The sequence below is a fragment of the Urocitellus parryii genome, chromosome 3 (genome assembly GCF_045843805.1).
Source record: "Urocitellus parryii isolate mUroPar1 chromosome 3, mUroPar1.hap1, whole genome shotgun sequence".
Classification (NCBI taxonomy): Eukaryota; Metazoa; Chordata; class Mammalia; order Rodentia; family Sciuridae; genus Urocitellus; species Urocitellus parryii.
This window is the reverse complement of record NC_135533.1, coordinates 24,957,281-24,972,826: the sequence shown is the minus strand read 5'-3', so window position 1 is coordinate 24,972,826 and position 15,546 is coordinate 24,957,281. Positions and strand designations below refer to the sequence as shown.

The window sequence follows — 15,546 nt, the reverse complement described above, 5'->3', positions numbered from 1 at the left end:
CCCTCCCGACGAGCGCCTGGCTCCCTCGCGCCGGCCTCCTGGTGACGTAGCCCCGCCCCTTTGCGCCCCGCCCCCAGATCGTGTCTCCGCCTTCGCCCCGCCCCCACCGCGATGCCCTTTTTGCTTCAAACCCCGGCTCTCTCCGCCTTTGGTTTCTGGGTCCGGCATAATCTGAGGAATCCATGTGGCTCGGTGTTGACCGAGAGTAGTGGATGCAGTTGGCAGCGGCCGAGGTCGGCCAGGCTGCCGCCAGGCTCCTTCTCGCCTTCTAGGTCTGCTGGGCCCGCTGACCCTCTAGCCGCCTCTCCACCAGGTACGCTCCTTTTCCGCAGGTCGGCGATCCGCCAGGCTGGTGGCGCGGTGACTGCGGCCCAGCCTGCACTCAGCCTCAGAGCTGGCCAGGGCTGGCCGAGTTGAGCGGTGACAGCCCTCGCTAGGCGCACTCCGAGCCGCAGAGCGAGGTTTTCCCGCAGACCCCGCCGGGTGCAGGCTGGCCTCACAGGGACTTCCTGGGGCGAGGGCTGCCGGAGGGCGCCGGGGGCCAGGTCGGTCGCCCTCACAAAGTGGACAGTCCCAGAACGCGTTCAGGACGATCGGTGCACTTTGGTGTTTGGCTGTGTGCGGTGCTCTGTTGACTTTTGTTCAGTACAGAGCAATTTCCTTTTTTTGTGTAAGTTTATTTGAACAATAAAAAAGAGTGGAAAATGAAGTCTCAGTTTTTTAATCTGTAAAATGGGGATGGTGATGTGAATATCGTAAAGATTAAATTTAAATGTTTGTGAAATGTTTTATAAATGGGAAAATACCAAAAAAAAATTTTTGGTATGTTTCTTCTGGTTAACTGCTTAAAGAACAGGATTGTATTTTGTCTTGTTTTGCATTCCTTTAGTTCTGGCCATAGTAGGAATTGTATAGTGACTGATTTTTGATCTCAGCTCAGGGAAGGAAGAGAATGTCAATATAACCGTTTTGCAAAAAGGTTTTATTGAAACACAGACAAAGATGGATTGTGACACTGTTAACCAAAATGGTGAACACCGAGATGGATAAGTTTGCTAAGAAGAAATGTGAATTTTGTTTTGGAAAGGTTTAGGTTGAAGAACCTGGAGCTACAATGGTGCAACTTTATTAAAGTTTGTTGGGGATATTTATTATAATTTCTGAGAAAAAGATCATGTATTTTCAAAACCAAGTACAAAAAGAGCATCAAGATTTTGTCTGGGGCTGGGGATGTGGCTCAGCGGTAGCGCGCTCGCCTGGCATGTGTGCGGCCCGGGTTCGATCCTCAGCACCACATACCAACAAAGATGTTGTGTCCGCCGAGAACTAAAAAATAAATATTAAAAATTCAAAAAAAAAAAGCAGTGCTTAAAAAAAAAAAAAAAAAAGATTTTGTCTGTAAGAAAGATTTAAAAGTTCCAGGAACACTAACAGAGAATACAGTTAAAGCCATAGAAGGAAATGAAATTGCCCAATAGGGCACATAAATAAAGCAAGTAATGATGTGCAGAGGATGATAAAAAGGGGGAAAAGGCCTCAGAGTTGGGAAGAGAACTGGGAACAAAACTTAAGTCAAACATTGACAAACATTGAGATTGTTTGGGTTTCGCTAAGCTATTTGGATATGGATAATTTTAAGCCTCAAATTTAATCAGTGAAAATGAGGTAATACTTGTGAGAGCTGTTGGGAGGATTAAGTGCAACATTTTTGAAAGTTTAATCACTACAGTGCCTTGCATACAGTAAAAGCTCAGTCATTCTGGTGAACTTTGCACCAACTCTTCCACCCTCAAATTCAAAAAGGCTAACACTTGAAAAATAGGCCTTTGATTTTAGTATGGGAAATATCACTGGTTTATTTAATGAGAATATGAGCATGTGGTAAAGGCAAATACTAGATAAAAATGATAAATTTGAAGTTGAGACAGTTTGATTATACTGTCAAGAAATTTGTCAGTGTGGGAAAATGTGGTGATAAGAAAAGAAGTTTGGGTCTTTGGAAAGTTTAAAAGATATGGGAAAGTTTTAAGTGTGTTTCTACTAAAGAAAATTAATAATGACAGTTCATTTATGTTCTTTCTAATGAAAGACAAGTCATGTTTCTTATTAAGTGAAGCAGGACAGTAAAAGTTGCAGCCTGTGCTGTAGAGTCACTCATTACTGGTCCCATAACTGCATCACAATGATAATTCTAAGCCCTGAATAAGCAGAAAATCTGCCTTATTGGATAGTTTTCCAATATATCATCCAAGGTTCTTAAAAATGTTATTATTGGAACCCAAATCTTTTAGTAGCCACAGGAAGGATTTAGTCATATACCTATAATCAGTGAAGATAGAAATTTCCTTACCCATCATCTCAATAATCAAGTCTGTTGCTAAAAGCATGAGGTTTGTGTTAAAGTAGAACTTCAAAATGGGCTAGAAAAAGAACCCTTCAGATGAAGGGTTTACATTCAAGAAGAGAGGAATGGGGCAGGTTTATTTGTGGTGAGAAGCTTGCTTAAAGAGTTCTTTTATGTGTGGTGGGGGATAGAAGGGGTTGGGGATTAAGCCCAGGGCCTTGCACATGCTAGGCAACTGCTCTACACACCAAGCCCTTTTTAACATTTTGAAATAGGGTTTCCCTAAATTGCGCAGGCTGACCTCAAATTTGATATCAGTCTTCTGTGATAGTCTCCAAAGTAGCTGGGATTACAGGCATGTACCACCACACCTGGCTGGTTAAAGAGTTCTATTGAGGAAAAATTAAAGAATATTAAACAGAATCATCTAATTAAATGAACATTTGGCTATGAATCAAGAGAAATGAATTTCTTTCAGTACTTTAAGTAGTTTCATGACCTTGGACAAATATTAACCTACTTTAGAATTTCCTCACATGTAAATGAAGGTCAGTCTATAACTTTTTGTGATTATCAAATGAGAACTAATCTGCTTTCTCATATTATGTCACACATATCCAAATATAAACTTTACATTGTAGAGACTTAGACAAATTAGTTCTGCAATATGTATCACTGTCCTCTTTTCTTTTGTTAAGTCTCTTCTCGTGGGTAGTAGTTATTCTCTTTCCTATCTATAGCAAACCTAGCTTAGTGTCAACCTTTATATCCTGTTCATTTGGGGCCATCAATAGTCATTCCTGTTTGATTCATTTGCCAATTATTGGTGTTACTTCTGAAATGTTTTCTGTTCCCATTTTTATTATTTTAAAAAATATTTTATAGTCTCACTACACTGGTAAATGGAGGACATAAATTCTTCAAGATTAAGTTCTTAGTTTTGTGGACTAAGCATATAAAAGGATAAAATTGGTTAGTGGTCATAGTACTGAATTCTGTTTTAGGTGAAGGTGGACTGGGAAACGGTAAATTTGACCTTATCAAATACTTAAATATAACCTAAGTGAAGGAACAAAAATGGGGAATAAGCAAGATAAGAGGATTCAGAATTTAGAAGTAGATTTTCCTGAGACAAAAATTTAGAGGCTGCTGTAACAGCTGTTATAGATAATTAACTATTTCAAAGACTGTATCTTACATCCTGAACTGTTATAAATTCCTTTAGGAAAGCACTAAACACATTTGACCATGACCATAAAACAGTTTACCTACCCTACTTCCTGCATTCCTTCTGTATTTTTTGAGCAATAGTGTGCAACGTCAGTGATATGGGTGCAAACCCATAAACTAATATAAGACCCATAGATGTTCATATAAAATTAAAATTTTTCCAGTGATATTAATCAGCATGTAGAAAGTGCACTCATTTTAAGCATACATATTGATAAATTCTAACAAGTATCTATTATCTATTATCACTCCAGTGGGAAAGTGGTGCAGCCATATGGAAAATAGTTTGGCAGTTCCTCAAAATGTAGAATATTTGTTCATCTGAGAATACTTCATTCCTCTTTCCAGTCTCCCCTTTTCAACCAGAAATAAGCACTCTTCTGATTTCTATTATTATAGAACAATTGTGCCTGAAACAATTGTTTCAGCTTTATTATGAATGATAGAATTTGTATTCTTTAGGTTAATTATTTTTCATTATATAGTATTTAATTATTTTTGTAATTCATTGATGTTATATGTCTCAGTTTCTTCTTTTTTATTGCTGACTAGTGTTTCATTGTGTGTAAGTAGGAGTTTGATTATCTATTTACCTATTGATGCATATTTAGTCTCTATTTGGGGCTGTTAGGAATAATCCTGCTGTGAATAATCCTGCTATGAACATTGTATACAAGTGTTCTTTTTTTTTGCGGGGTGTGGGACACACTTTTATTTCTCTTGGATTGCTAGATCGGATAATAACTGATTATTTCATAGTATGAGAAACTACTGAATTTTTAACTCTTCCTCCAGCAGCAGTGTATGAGAGTCCTACCTATTGCACATCTTTATCACACACAAGGTTTGAACTGGTATCTCATAGATTTTTTTTTTAATTGAGGTTAAATTCATAAAACAAAATTTAGCATTTTAGCAATTTTGAAGTGTACAATTCAGTGGCTTCCAATATACTAACAATATTGTGCAACCATCACCACTATCTAATTCCAGAACATCTTCAACAAAACAGAAAGGAACCTCATATCCATTTAAGTACTCATTCTATACCTCTTCTCTTTAACTCCTACCAACTACTCTTCTACTTTCTATCTAAGGATTTACCAGTACTGGGCATTTCATTTTAAGAAGAATCATACAGTATGTGAGTTTTTAAAATTTTGTTGTTGTAGATGGACAGGATACTTTTACTTTATTTATTTTAATGTGGTACTGCTGAGAATCAAACCCAGTGCCTCACACATGCTGGGCAGGCACTCTTCCACTGAGCTACAACACCAGCCCCTATATGTAGGGTTTTTATGTTTGGTTTCTTTTGTTTAGCAAGTACTTTCAAGTTTAATCCATGTTGTAGCATGTATCAGTCCTTTTATATGGCTGAGTAAAATTCTCTCATATAACATTTTGTTTATCTACTCATCAGTTGAACATTTGGTGGTTCTGCTTTTGAGTATTATGAATAATGCTCTCAACACAAGTTTATGTTAGACTGTTGTGTTTTCATAAGGGATTAGGTCTCTAATTTTTACTTTTTTTCTTTTGTGGTGCTAGTAATCAAATCTGGGACCTCATGCATGCAAGGCAAGTGCGATACCACTGAGATACATTCAGTTTTGGTCTCTATTTTTCTTGTGATGACATCTGGCTTTGGTATCAGGCTAATAAACTGGCTTCATAGAATGGATTTGTGTTTCCTCCTTTATTGGAAGAGTTTAAGAGATATTGGTGTTATTCTTTTTTAATGTTAATTATATTCATCTATGAAGTCATCTAGTCCTGGGCCTTTTACTCAGTTAGGTAGATTTTGATTAATGATTGAATCTCTTTACTTCTAAGTCTATTTGGATTTTCTATTTCTTTTCTTTTTTTCATACTGGGGATTGAACTCAGAGGTGCTTAACCACTAAGCCTCATCCCCAGCCCTTTTTGTTATTTTTTATTTTGAGACAGGGCCTCACTGCGTTGCTGAGGCTGGCTTTGAACTTGCAATCCTCCTGCCTTAGTCTTTTGAGCCACTGGGATCACAGGCATATGCTACCATGCCCAGCTCTTGGACTTTTCAGTTTCTTCTGGAGTCAGTTCTAGTAAGACTGATAGTAATGACCCTGCTATTGTTTCTGATTTTAGTAACTCAGGTCTTATTTCTCTTCCTGCTAATCTAGCCAAAAGTTTGCCAATTTTGTCAGTCTTTTTCCATAACAACTTTTATTTTCATGAATTTCATCTATTTTTTTAAAATTTTCTTTTTTTAATCATCATTCTAATCTATATTGATTTTGGTTTGTTCTTTTACTAGTTCTATAGGGGGAAGTTCAGTTTACTAATTTCAGATCTCTTGCATTTTATTATAGGCTTTTACAGGTCTAAGTTTCCCTCTGAGCACTGCTTCGCTATATCATTAAAGTTTTTGGTATGTAGTATTTTCATTCATCATGAGGTATTTTTACATTTCCATTGAAATTTTATCTTTGACCTATTGGTTGCTTACATGTTTATTGTTTAATTCCTTATATTTATGAATTTTCCAAATTTCCTTTTGTTGTTTATTTCACATTTTCTTTTGTGGTCAGAAAAGATAGTTTGTATTATAGTCTTACAATTTATTGAGACTTATTTTGTGGCCTTTCACTTCATTTCTTCTGGAGATTATTCCATGTTCACTTGGGGGAATTTATATTCTTTTCACATTGAAATGAGGTGTTTGAAGTTTCCAGCCATTTGTTTTCAGTTCCAACTGTATTTCTACTTCTATCAGTTGTGCTTCACATAATTTGGGGCTTTATTTAAAATCTATACTTATTTATGTTCATTTACGTTATTTTTGGTTAGTAATCTCTTTATTGCCCCACATGATCTAAAAGACAATTATGTAAATTAATAGTTATAAATAAGGTTGATTGCTGTAATTTGCAACAACATATATCATTTGTAAAAATAGAAACATTTTATTTTTGTATCTTATTCATGATTTGAAACATTGTAAAACATTCTACTTAGTTTTTGTGGCAATTTTTGTTTTAAAGTCTATTTTGTCTGATATTAGTACTGTTACTCTATTTTGATTATTGTTTTCTTTATTATTATTATTCTTTTCATAGAATATCTTTCCATTTTCACTTCTAGCCTGTTTGTTTCTTTTGCTCTAAAGTAAGATTCTTGCACATGGCACACACAGTTGGATACTTTAAAAATCATTCTTCCTGGGGCTGGGGATGTGGCTCAAGAGGTAATTGCTCGTCTGGCATGCGGGGGCGGGGGGGGGGGGGGGGGGGAGACTGGGTTCGATCCTCAGCACCACATAAAAATAAATAAAGATGTTGTGTTCACCAAAAACTGAAAAATAAATATTAAAAAATTCTCTCTCTCTCTCTCTCTCTCTCTCTCTATCTATCTATCTATCTTAAAAAAAAATAATTCTTTTAGTATGTACCACTTAAATGGAGACCTGATCATTTGTATTTAATGAAATTACTCATAAGGTTGCTAGTCAGGAGAGTTGTAATTTTCATATTAATTTATAGCACTCTTTCAGATTTGTGCCAATAGCATTTTAACAATAACTTACTTCACTACTTTGATTTTTATTTTTTATATGTTATACCTTTTTTATTCATCAGTTCCTCCATTACTGGCCCTTTTTTCTTTTTAATGTTAGATGTTCCTAGTGTACCATTTTGATCCCTTATTTCTTTTATTTGTATGTATATTAGGTATTTTCTTAGTGGTTCTGGAGATTGCAGTTAGCATATAATTTATAAAAATTTAGCTTAGAATAATACCAGTTTGGCTTAATAGAATATAAAAATTTTGCTCCTATATAGCCCCATTCCCCACCCTATTTATGTCCCCCAACCCCTCAGTACTGGGGATTGAACTCAGGTGCACTTGGCCACTGAACCACATCCTCAGCCCCATTTTGGATTTTATTTAGAGACAGGGTCTCACTGAGTTGCTTAGTGCCTCACTATTGCTGAGGCTGGCTTTAAACTCACAATCCTCCTGTCTCAGCCTCCCGAACTGCTGGGATTACAGGTGTGTGCCACTGTGCTGGGTTTATGTTCCTATTTTTACAAATGATATATGTTGTTGCAAATGATAGCAATCTACATTATTTATAACTATTAATTTACATAATTGTCTTTTAGATCATGTGGGGCAATAAAGAGATTACTAACCAAAATAATATAATACCGATTTTTACATTTACTCATTATTAGTGTTCCATTCTTTCACTTTCAACCTATTTGTCTTTGAATCTAAAATGTATCTCTGGTAGACAGGGTATAGTTTATTTATTTTCCCAATTCCTGCTTTTTAATTGTACTATTTAATTAATTTACCTTTAATAAAGTAGGGTTTACATTGCTATTTTGCTACTTTTCCAGCATATCTTTTAAATATGCATGTATTTTTTCTGTGTATGTAACTCCATTCTTCTTTCATTACTGTCTCCTCTTGGTTTAAAAAGATATTCACTTTTTTTTGTTGTTGGGGGTGGTACCAGGGATTGAACTCAGGGGCACTTAACCACTGAGCCACATACCCAGCCCAGTTTTTTTTTTTTTTTTTTTTGTATTTTATCAGAGACAGGGTCTTAATTAGCAGTTCATTGTTGGTGAGGCTGGCTTTGAACTCCTGTCTTAGCTTCCCGAGCTGCTGGAATTACAGGCATGTGCCACAGCACAGCCTCTTATACCATTTTAACTCATTACCTTATTGTTTCTTTGACCTTTTTTTTTTTGGTAGTGGGATTGAATTCAGAGGCACTTGACCACTGAGTTATATCCCAAGCCCACTTTCGTATTTTTATTTAGAGACAGGGTCTTACTGAGTTTCTTAGTGCCTCACAGTTGCTGAGGCTGGCTTGAACTCATGATCCTCCTGCTCCAGCCTCACCAGCCACTGGGATTACAGGTGTGCGCCACCACGCCCAGCTCTTTGACTTTTTTTTGTGTGTGTGTATGTTTTTTAAGTGGTTTCCTGGACAGAAAGGGTTGCAGCTTTCATATTCATTTATAGCAATCTACTTCACATTCATGCCAATGGATTTTAATAATTACAAAAATTTGGTCTAATATAGCTCCATTGCCTTTCCACACTTTATACTATTGTCATTCAGACTACATCTTTATATATTATATGCCCAACAGTACAGATTTATTGATTCATGCAGTTGTTTTTTAAATCAGAGAGAACAAAAAGGATTTACAAACAAGAAACACATTTATGTGTTTGTCTTTTGGAGATTATGTATAGAGTATAGTGTGTCTTTGTATGGATCTCTGAGTTTATCCTAGGGATTTGTTGAGCTTCTTGGATATACAGATTCATTTCTTTCATCAAATTTGGGGGCTGGGATTGTAGCACAGTGGTAGAGCACTTGCCTAGCAAGTGTGAGGCACTGGGTTTGATACTCAGCACCACATAAAAATAAATAAATAAAGATCCATCAACAATTATTATTATTTTTTAAATTTGGGATGATTTTGGCCTTCATTCTGCCACCTTCTGTCTTCTCTTTCTGGGACTCCTATCATGTATATGTTGGTATACTGAAAAATGTCACCAATTCTCTTAGGCTATGTTCATTTTTCTGCATTCTTTTTTCTATTCCCAATTGATGGGTAATCTCAATTGAGCCATCTTCAAATATACTGATTATTTTTTCCTTGTCAAAATATATGCTGTTGAACTTTGTGTTAGTTTTCTTGGGTAACAAATACTTGAAATAATTTTAGAGAGAAAGTGTTTATTTTGGTTCAAAGTTTTGGTGGTAACAGTCCATGATTTGTTGGCCCTGCAGCTTTTGGCCTTGTGGCAAGACAACACATCACAGCAGCAGCACATTCAAAACCACTCATCCTCATGGTCAGGATGCAAAAGAGAGGAGAAGTTAGGATCCTAATATCCCCTTGAAGGGCAACCTTCATCGACTGGAAGGCCTCCTACAATAGCCCACCCATTGAATGTTCCACTCCTCCCTACAGCACTACAGGAGGGGAACCAAGCTTTACCAAATGAGCCTTTGGAAGAGAATCATCTAAGAAATAGCAACTGCCACTGGCCCCCAAAAGTGTCTGTGTATCTCATAATGCAAAATGATTTTAGTTCATTTCCAGGAGTCCCCAAAGTCTTAACTGTTCCCAGGATTGCTCAAAAGTCCAGGCCCAAAGTCTCTTCTTAGATTTAAGGAAAACTCAGCTGTGAGCCCTTGTAAAAAATTTAAAAACTGTGTACTTCCAATGTACATATGACATAGGGTAAGCATTCTTATTCTACAAGGAAGGAATATGTAAATAATGAGGGATGAGATCAAAGCATTGCAGAAACATAGGAGACCAGATGCCAAATTTTCAAGTCTCCATGACTGGCATCCAGGGCACCTTGTGGTAGAATGCTGGACAGCCCCATCCCTATGGTTTTGCTGGTTGCAGTCCACATAGCCACTCTCTTAGGCTGACTCTTCAGGCTTCCAGCAACTTCCCTTTTTCACCTGATGGGGTCCGAGAAGGCCCTGGAGAGGGGGACCTCAACTCAGGATAACTGGGTCCTTGATGTTCACAGCAGAAAAGAATTTCAACACATGTAAGTTAGTAAAGCACAGAGGTTTATTTAGTGAAAGCAGAACATTCAAAGAGAGAGAGAACACAGGTGTTCTCAAGAGCAAGATGCATTTTTAGGGTCTCACCTTTTTTTTTTTATGGACACAGTATCTCTATTTATTTATTTTTCTGTGGTGCTGAGGATAGGACCCAGTGCTAGGCAAGTGCTCTACCACTGAGCTATAACCACAGTCCTTCTCCCCTTCTTTTAAAGGAAACTTTGTGAAGGGTGGGCCGGGGAAAGTATGTGGGATGGCATTAGTCTGGTGATCACAAGATTCTTTATGGTCTGTCTTTTCTCAGAACCTTTAGGTTGATGTTGTCTCCTTTGTCATATCAATAGATAATTTTGGAATATAACTATTTATAGGGTTCTTGAAATATTTTGTCTCCCTTTTTTTTTTTTTTTTTTGTACTGGGGATTGAACCTAGGTGCACTTAACCACTGAGACTGAGTCACATCCCCAGCCCTTTTTATATTTTACTTAGAGACAGGGTCTTTCTGTGTTGCTTAGGGCCTCAGTAAGTTGCTGAGGCTGGCTTTGAATTCATGATCCTTCTGCCTCAGCCTCCCCAGCCACTGGGATTATAGGCATACTTTCTTTTTTAGTTTATTTTAAAAATACCTATTAAATGGGGACAATTTTCACAAGAGATTAAAGTTACTTTAAGATTTACAGATTTACCAAGAATTTAGAAATGATAGTCCTGAGGGAAAAACTGGTTTTGGGAATAAGTTATGAGGAACTTGAAAAGGTCTGAGAAAAAATGTGAGGAACTTTAGCACAAGGCTTTAAGATTAAAGTTATAGTCTCCTTTTCCTTCCTTTTTTTAAATTCTTTTTTTCCTTTTATTTCTTATATCTCACCTTGACAAACTTTCCACATTCCGAGCATCTCTTTCAGAGTATCAGTTGTAGCTTTGGCTGAATTTACGACTCTACACATTGCCCTGTGAGGGAGTGCTTGCAGGGACTCCAGCCCAACAACATTTTGCCTGACCTCCCAGGATTTCCTTTGATATCTTTTTGGAAGCCTTCAAGAATGGATCCTACAACTCTTGAATTCTGCAGTGCCTGAAAACTAGCATCACATGCACAAATGTCCAAAATCTGCCACCAGTATGACCTGCAATTGGGTCTGCTTGAAGCATGGCTGCAGTGATTTCTGAGTATCTTGCCATCTTAGTTGTTCCTGGCTGAGCAAGGTACCCTGGGGCTCTCAAAGAAAGAAAGTCTTTGAAATAAATTTGTACTGATATACCTGTAATGGATGGATTCTTGTCTGTAGTCTAGTTTCCAAGAGAATCCTCATTTCCATCTGAAACAACATCAGCACAGTCTTTACCATTCATATTTCTATCAGTATACTGGCTTTCTGAACCCTCAACAGAATTGCCCATTAATGTTTATGTATAGCACTCTAGGCTTTTTCTTGCTTGCTTTTGCAAACCTTTATAATTTCCTCTACTTTATCAATTTGAAAAACTTTTCCACATCATCAGGTGTAGTTACAACGATGACCCCTTTCTTGGTACTAATATATTGTTTTAGTCAGCTTTCCATTACTGTTAATGAACACCTGAGATAATCAGTTTATAAGCTGAAAAGGTTTATTTTGGTTCATAGTTTTGTAGGTTTCAATCCATGATAGTTCAGCCTGTTATTTTTTTGCCTGTGGCAAGGCAGTACAGCATGGCAGCAGCACATGGCAAAACCATTCACCTCATGGCCACGATGCAAAAGAGAAGAGAAAACTACTGGAGTCCCTCTCTCCCCTTCAAAGGCATGCCCCAGTGACCAGAAGACCTCCATCTAGGCCCTACCTTTGCCTCCTCTTAATAGCACCATGGAATAGGGACCAAGCTTTTAACATACATATGGGCCTTTGGGAATATTTATTCAAATCATAGCAATCCCCTAGTAGATTTTAAATTCAGTTGTGTGCTTTTCAACTTAGGAGTTCAGTTTGAGTTGTCTTTAAAAATAATTTCCATTTCTTCATTAATATTCTTTTTTATGAAGTATTGTTTTAATGATTTTCTTTAGTTCTTTGTCCATGGTTTTCTTTAACTCTGACAATATTTCTTTTTTTAATATATTTTTTTCAATTGTTGATAGATCATTTATTTATTTATTTATTTATATGCAGCGATGAAAATCGAACCCAGTGCCTCACACATGCTAGGCAAGTGTTCTATCACTGAACTACAACCACAGCCCAATTCTGACAATATTTCAAACAGTTTTTTAAAAGTCTGTCTTCTAAATCCAGTGTCTAGCCTTCCATAAAGCCAATTCTTTTTCTTTTTCTTTTTTAAATTAGCTTTATTTATTTATTTATTGTGGTGCTGAGGAATAAGGATCAAACCCAGTGCCTCACACATGTTAGGCAAGCGATCTATCACTGAGCCACGACCCCAACCCCAAGAGACCATTTCTTTTTATTTCCATTTTCTCTATGTATGGGCCATACATATTTCCTTGTTTATTTTCATGCTATATCATTGTTTAAGATTGAACATTTTTAATATTACAGTGTGGCTATTCTGAAAATGAATATCTCCACCTTGCCCATGTTGGGTTAGTAACTTGGGCTGTTGTTTGTTGCAGTTGTTGGGTTAGTGACTCTTCTGAACTAATTTTGTAAAGTCCATATTCCTTGTCATGTGTAGCCACTGAAGTTTCTGGTTAGCTTAGTAGTCACTCTGTGATTTGATGGAAATTTGTTTTCAATGAAGTCTAGAATTAAAAAATAAAGCCTTCTGCATACCAGGTTAAGTATGTGATTTGTGTGTGTGTGTGTGTGTGTGTGTGTATACTGAAATATAATTTCAGTACTCAAACCAATTACAACTCGATCTTAACCTTCACTTCCTGCATATCTAGAGTTTAGAGGTCAACTAGAAGTGAAAGCATAGTGTCTTCCGTAGCCTTTTGGAGCCTTTGTTCCTTCCTGAGCATGCATGTGGCCTTCTAGAGAGATGTGGGAGTTTAATTCTTGGAAACAACTTACTCCCTGTTTACTTCTCCCATCCTTTTTGTGTGTCTATTTTTTTTTTTGTTTGTTTTTTGGTTTTTTTAACCTGTTATCCCTCATCCCAAGTAGCAACAGCTGACACACTGGTTTTTAACAAACATTCCTTGAGCAATTGCCTCCTCAACCTGGAAAAATTCTGAGTTAAATGAAATAAATGCACTGTACCTTTGCATTTATCCTTTAGACAGCCACCAGACTAGTCAAAATAATCACAATGCTTTGTGAACAAGGTTCTCTCTGCTCCACTGCCATCAGGAACCCATACTAGGAACACAGAGTGCTCTCTTTAAGACCACCACTTAGCCAGAGGAGGAATAACATGGCCATGATAAATTAAAAGCCACAGGAACTTCACTTTAAAAAAAATAAATTTAGGTACAGTTGATCTAAGCACATTAATAGTTTCCAAGAGATGAGGTAAAGTTGATTTTGACAGTTATTGCTAGGTTATACTGTTCCTATGGAAGGACTATTAATGGAGTTCTCTACTCCACCATATTCCTTATGTAGTTTTAATGTGCATTTTCTCAAAGACTGAAGATTTGAATATTTTTTCAGGTACTTATTGACCAGTTATGTGTGTTTCTTTGTTGAGTATTTAAACTTTTGACCATTTTCAGTGGAAGATCTCTTGTGTTCTTGGATAGACAGAATTGTCAAAATGCCCATATTACCAAAGTGTTATACAGATTCAGTGCAATTCCTACCAAAATACCAATGACATTCTTTTTAAAATTTATTTATTTATTTATTTATTTTTAGTCATACAAGACAGCAGAATGTATTTTGGCATATAATACATACATGGAATGTACATACATCAATCATATTGTCTATTCTATTCTGCTGCCCTTCCTATCCCCCCTGCTCCTCCCCTTCTCTCCCATCCTTTCTCTCTATCCAATCTAATGTGACACACTTTTTTTTGTTTTTCTCATTACAACATCATATATGTATTCTGTATAATAATGAGGTTCTCCTTCCTTCTTCTGTGCAACTCCCCTTCTCCCTCTTTTTCCCTCCCACCTCTCTTCCCTATTTAGTGGTAGTCTTCTTCTCATGCTCTTCTTCCCTATCCCATTTTGAGTCACCCCTCTTATATCAGAGAAGACATTCGGCATTTGTTTTTTAGGGATTGGCTAACTTCACTTAGCATAATCTGCTCTAATGCCATCCATTTGCCTGCAAATGCCATGATCTTGTTATTTTTTAGTGCTGAGTAATATTCCACCAATGACATTCTTAATAGAACTAGAAAAAAACAGTCCTATAATTCATTTGGGAGAGGAAAAAAGACCCAGAATATCAAAGCAATTGTGAGCAAGAAGAGTGATGCTGGAGGCATTACAATATCTCACCTCAAATTATACTACAGAGGTGTAGTTATAAAACAGTGTGATATTGGCATCCAAACAGACATGAAGACCAATGGAATGACTAGAAGACACAGAGACAAATCCACATAGATACAGTTATCTGATACTTGCCAGAGGTCCCAAAAACGTACATTGGAGAAAAGATAGCCATTTTAACAAATAGTGTGGGAAAACTGGATATCCATTTGTAGAAAAATGGAAGTAGATCTCTATCTGTACAACATTGAACTCAAAGTGGATTAAAGACCTAGAAATTAGACCAGAAACTTTGCAACTGCTAGAAGAAAACAGATTCAACACTCTAACGTATTGGTGCAGGCACTGACTTCCTTAATAAGACCCCTAAACTTGAGAAATAAATCCAAGAATTAAGCAGGATGGCAGCAAATGAAAAACTTCTGCACAGCAAAAGAAACAAAGAATGTGAAGAGAAAGCCTATTGGATGGGAAAAGACCTTTGCCAGCTGCTCCTCAGGCAATTAATATCCAGAATATATAAAGAACTCAAAAGTGGCTGGGGTTGTGGATCAGTGATAAAGTGCTTGCCTTGCACATGTGAGGCTCTGGGTTGGATCCTCAGCACCACATAAAAATAAATAAATAAAATAAAGGTATTGTGTCCAACTACAACTAAAAAAATAAAAATTAAAAAAAATCACTCAAAAAATTAACCCCTCCTCCCAAAACATCAATAATAACAACAAAAAACCTAATCAATAAATGGGCAGAAGAACTAAACAGACATTTCTCGGAAGAAATGGCAAGCAAATATACAGAAAAATGTTCAACATTCCTGGCAAATCAAAACTATGTTGAGATTTAACTCACTCTAGTTAAAATGGTAGTCATCAAGAATACAAATATAATATATGCTGGCAAGGATGTGGAGGGAAAATGTTGTTGGAGGGACTGCAAATTACTACAACCACTTTGAAAAGCAGTATGGAGATGCCTCA

The 15,546-nt window shown here is 36.9% G+C and overlaps 1 protein-coding gene across 2 annotated transcripts in view; it reads left to right on the top strand.

Annotated features, from left to right (window-relative positions):
• Nucleotides 1–112: 112 nt before the first annotated feature.
• Slc25a40 (solute carrier family 25 member 40) overlaps nucleotides 113–15,546 on the top strand; it is a 54,984-nt gene continuing 39,550 nt past the window's right edge. For both annotated transcript variants that reach the window (XM_026399381.2, XM_026399379.2), the window contains exon 1: nucleotides 113–313. The gene's annotated coding sequence lies outside the window, so the exon portion shown is untranslated. The remainder of the gene's footprint in view (nucleotides 314–15,546) is intronic.